The sequence below is a fragment of the Anomaloglossus baeobatrachus genome, chromosome 1, assembly GCF_048569485.1.
Source record: "Anomaloglossus baeobatrachus isolate aAnoBae1 chromosome 1, aAnoBae1.hap1, whole genome shotgun sequence".
Taxonomy (NCBI): domain Eukaryota; kingdom Metazoa; phylum Chordata; class Amphibia; order Anura; family Aromobatidae; genus Anomaloglossus; species Anomaloglossus baeobatrachus.
Genome location: NC_134353.1, coordinates 655207889 through 655213371, shown reverse-complemented (window position 1 = coordinate 655213371; position 5483 = coordinate 655207889).

The following is a 5483-nucleotide window of genomic DNA, read 5'->3' as shown; positions in this document are numbered from 1 at the left end:
TATGTGGTGGAAATCAATTGTTTGGGCGCACAACGGGACTCAGAAGAGAAAGAGCATGATTTGATTTTTTTAAAGTAAAATTGTCTGGAATCATTAGCGGATGCGATGTTGCGTTTGGAGACCCCCTGAGGTGCTTAAACAATGGAGCTCCCCCACAAGTGTCCCCATTTTGGAAACTAGACCCCTCATGGAATTTATCCAGATGTTTAGTGAGCACAGTGAGCACTTTAAACCTCTGGAGGCTTCACAAAAGTTTATAATGTTCAGCCGTGAAAATATATATATTTTTTTTACCACGAAATTGTTACTTCAACCAAGTAGCTTTTTTTTCACAAGGGCATTAGGAAGAAATACACAATAAAACGTATTGTGCAATTTCTCCTGAGTACGCAGATACCTCATATGTGGTGGAAATCAATTGTTTGGGCGCACAGGGGGGCTCAGAAGAGATGGTGCCCCATTTCACAGCAAAATTGGTTGGAATTATTAGTAGACGCCATGTTGCGTTTGGAGACCCCCTGAGGTGCCTAAACAATGGAGCTCCCCCACGTGACCCCATTTTGGAAACTAGACACCCCCCCATACAAAAAAAATTAGTTTGGCGAAATAAAAAATACGGACAAAAAAAAAAGAAAAAAAATATGAGCAGTTCACGGAGGGGGGCAGCGGCTGATGGGGGAGAGAGGTGGCAGATGGAGGGGGCTGCAGCAGATAGAGGAGATTGGCGGCGGTGGCAGGGGATTGGGGGCAGGGCGGTCTATTGGGGGGGAAGGGGCTTACCAGGGCACTTGCAGGGATCGCTCTCTTCAGCTGCCTTCCACGGACAGAGCTGGCGGCGGGTGAAGCAGCGATCACCCAGCTCCAGCCAATAATCAGTGCTACAGCTGCACTGATCAAGACTGGATTTCAATGTTTCAGCCATTTTCAATGGCTGAAACATTACAGTGGCTGTGATTGGCTGAGCGGCGTTCGTCAGCCAATCACAGCCTCTGTAAGTCCGGGGGGGAGATACCACCCCTCCTGTGGTCAGGCAGAGGTCCCCTCCTCCCCGAATCTAAGGTTTTTGTGAACTGATCGCACTCACCAGGGCTCCGGGGCCGCGATTTCGCCATGACGTACTGGGTACGTCATGGGTCGTTAAGCACCATGTCACCATGACGTACCCAGTACGTCATGGGTCATTAAGGGGTTAAGTTAATACTTCATAGCGTCACCTTTTGCTGCGATTACAGCTGCAAGTTGCTTGGGGTATGTGTCTATCAGTTTTGTACATTGAGAGACTGAAATTCTTGCCCATTCTTCCTTTGCAAATGTGCCGCCCCCGTGTCAGCAGCCGGGCTTCTCGGATCCGGATCCGCGGTGGCTCGAGGGGTGTCCGGACCCGGGGGTCGTGCGGCCACTCAAATGAAGGGGGTATTTACAGGGGATTGTGGTAGAGTTTGTGACACCACCCGTGGTGTGTGGTAATGTGGAGTACCATCGCTGCAGTTGGGAGTACCCAGGAGCGATGGAGTGGGGCAGCCGGATGTTAGAACCCTCCACAGGTAGGGGGGAAGCCCTGGGACTCGGTGATGGTATTCGGGGAGTGCCGTGGGGTGTGAAGGGGGTCAATTTCGTACTCACTCAGTCCACAAAGCAACCGACAACTGGATAAACCAAAGTTCTGGACACCGCTGCCGCTAAGGGGAGCTAGTTTGGGTCCCGTCCCCAATGGTGCTGCCTGGTGATCCGTGACCTTCCTCCTGGCACTAAGTTCACTTCTCTGTTGGTTCCGGTAGTATAGAACTAGTCTGGTCCTGCTTCCCAGTGTAACTAACTGTGGGAGCTTGCTCTCAGGGTTCACGCTTGGGATTTTCTGGACCGTTTCAGTGGAAAGTCCTATCCCCCTGTAATACTACTGTATGTTCTGAGGGTTTCGATTGCGTTAGGGCAATGACAACAGAGACGAGTTCTTGGTAAAAGATGTTATATAATATGTCACCACGGTAGATACACAACGGGAATAAACACAGTAAAACAACACACAAAACGGAGCGAAGGGGATTCCCGGGGCCACGCACCGGACTCCCCCAGGGAGACCACCAGAGCGAACCCCTGTACAGGGACTGTCCGGCAATCAACCCCGGAAGGCCTAAATGTGCGGCAGCCGGTACACAAGGGGCAAGTGGTATAGTCCAGGAGTGTCCGTACGGGATGATTGTCCAGAGTGGTTACGAACCGGGCAGAGTGCTGATCAAAGACGGCAGACGGAGTCCGGGCACAGCTTGAAGAAAACCGGGTATGGTCCAGAGTCGGTCGGTAGAGTTTCAGGAGAATCCAAGGCAATCAGGAAGTAGAAACAGCAAAGCAGGAGCACACAGCAAGCAGTATACTCAGGCACTGGACTGGGCTGAGAGGCGGCCTTTTAAGCAGCTGGACAGGAAGTAGGGCAACAGGACCTTAAACTCCATGTTAACTGAGGGCAAGCTCATTCAAAAGAGAACTGGAAAACCTGGAAACCTGACATTACTCCCCCCCCCAGAGACGGCCTCAGGACGGATCAGGGCCCGGCTTGTCCGGGAACCGTCGATGAAACTGAGCGATCTTCCGGGGTGCCCGAATGTTACCCACCGGTTCCCAGGAATCGTCCTCGGGGCCGTACCCCTGCCAACGTACCAGATATTGAAGCCGACGACGATGGAGTCGGGAGTCAATAATGTCCTCAACCACGAACTGCTCCTCGCCGTCGACCATCACAGGCGGAGGAGGAGGCACAACACGACCACGAAACGTATTAGGGGAGACAGGTTTGAGGAGAGACACATGAAAGACCGGGTGTACCTTTAGATGGTGCGGCAACCGTAGCCGACAGGCCACAGGGCTCACGATCCCGGTGATCTTAAACGGACCGATGAATTTTTGTCCCAGCTTCTGCGAAGGAACACCCAATCTCAGGTTTTTGGTGGATAACCATACAGAGTCCCCTACCTTGTACATGGGTGCCGGTTTCCGGTGAGTGTCTGCCGACCTCTTGTAACGCTCCTGGGCCGTAGCCACAGTGTCCTTTAGAACCTCCAGATTCTGTCGAAGCTCTGTCAATCTGTCCTCCACCGCCGGCACCGAAACCGCAACCGGTGACCTAGGCAAAACATTCGGATGATAACCCAAGTTAGCAAAAAAGGGCGTTACCTTAGTGGAGCTGCTCTGAGTGTTGTTATAGGAGAACTCCGCCAACGGAAGCATCTTCAACCAATCGTCTTGGAGATGGCTGACATAACATCGAAGGTATTGTTCCAGGGTTTGATTCGTCCGTTCGGTTTGCCCATTTGTCTGAGGATGGTATGCAGAAGACAAACAGACATCAATCTGGAGTGCCGTACAAAAGCCCTTCCAGAACCTAGACGTGAACTGCACGCCCCGGTCAGAGATGATCTCGTCTGGTACCCCATGCAATCGGAATACGTTCTGGATAACCAAATCCACTGTCTCTGCGGCTGAGGGAAGACCGGTACACGGAATGAAGTGAGCAGCTTTAGTCAATCGATCCACCACCACTAAGATGGTATTGTGCCCGCCTGAGACTGGCAACTCCACAATAAAATCCATGGAGATAGACCCCCAAGGGCGAGATGGCACGGGTAACGGTTGGAGGAGTCCCGTAGGAGCCACACGAGGGACCTTGCACCGGGCACAAACCACGCATGAGTGGACATAGTCCTTTACATCCTTTAGACAGGTAGGCCACCAGAAAAAACGGCTCAGAAATTCCTGCGTCTTCTGTACCCCCCTATGACCAGCCAACACGGAGTCATGGACCAACTTGAGAACCCGAAGTCTTACGGCCTCCGGGACATAAATGCGTCGCTCTCTCAACCACACACCATTCCGAAGAACAAGAGTTACATCATTCGGGGGGGCAGCAAGAAATACGTCACCATCATAGGCCAGCTTGATGTCCTTCCACAAGTCCTGGTCCTGGATTACTCCAACGAAATTGGCATCCGATAGCACGGTCTGAGACGGGGTTCCAGGCACGGAGTCCACGGCGTGGATTCGGGACAAGGCATCGGCTTTCCCATTACGTGAACCTGGACGGTATGTAACGACAAAATTGAATTGGTTAAGAAATAGGCTCCAACGGGCTTGCCGTGGAGACAGGCACCTGGCAGACTTAAGAAATTCCAGATTACGATGATCTGTGAGTACTATCACTTGCTGCGCGGCTCCCTGTAAGTGGTGTCTCCATTCCTTGAAAGCGGAAATAATCGCTAACAATTCCTTGTCCGCAATGTCATAGTTCCTTTCTGCAGGGGACAACCGGCGGGAAAAGAAAGCACACGGATGTAAGAGACTCTTGTCCCCAGTCCTTTGAGAAAGGATGGCCCCTAATGCGTAGTCGGAAGCGTCGACTTCCACGATAAAGGGAAGTGCGGGATTCGGATGTACCAATATAGGCGCTGAGGTAAAACAAACCTTGAGACGATGGAAGGCTTCCTGGGCCTGGGCGGACCACACAAACTTCTGTCCTTTCTTGGTTAACAGAGTGATGGGACGAACGATCTCTGAAAAATTACGGATAAAACGTCGGTAAAAGTTGGCAAAACCGACAAAGCGTTGTACCTCTTTGACGTTACCCGGTTCCGGCCAGTCCAGAATTGCTTGTATCTTGCCAGACTCCATGTTCAGTCCCTGAGGAGAGATGACATACCCTAAGAATTGTATCTGTGAGCAATGGAATTCGCATTTCTCCAGTTTAATGTACAGGTGATTTTCCCTCAGCCGGGTAAGTACGGTCTTGACGTGCTCCTGGTGTTCCTGTAAGGAATCAGAAAAGATTAGGATATCGTCCAGATAAATCACCATAAATTGGTCCATGATATCCCTAAAAATATCGTTAACTAGATGTTGGAAAGCCGCGGGAGCGTTACAAAGTCCAAAAGGCATCACTAGGTACTCAAAATGTCCATACCGACATCGGAACGCGGTCTTCCACTCGTCTCCGGGACGTATGCGAAGTAGATTATATGCCCCACGGAGATCCAATTTGGTGAATATTTTTGCCTGTTGGACCCTCTCCAATAGCTCAGGAATCAACGGTAACGGATACCGGTTCCGGATGGTTATTTTATTCAGTTCCCGGTAGTCAATACAGGGTCTCAGAGTCCCCTCTTTCTTTTTCACGAAAAAGATGGGTGCCCCTGCTGGTGAGGTAGACGGGCGAATAAATCCCTTGGCTAGGCTCTCATCAATGTATTCTTTTAGTGCTTCTAGCTCAGGTGCCGCCAACGGGTAGACATGGCCAAACGGAATCTCCGCCCCTGGAAGTAAGTCTATGGGGCAATCATACGGTCTATGCGGGGGAAGCCGATCGGCTTTTCTTTTGTCGCATATGTCAGCAAAGTCATCATAAACCGGGGGTAGAACAGGTACCTGTACAGTGCCCTCCGCATTCGGTGTTACTGGAACCGGAACAGTTGGACTAATGGTCGGACCACTCTGCGGTG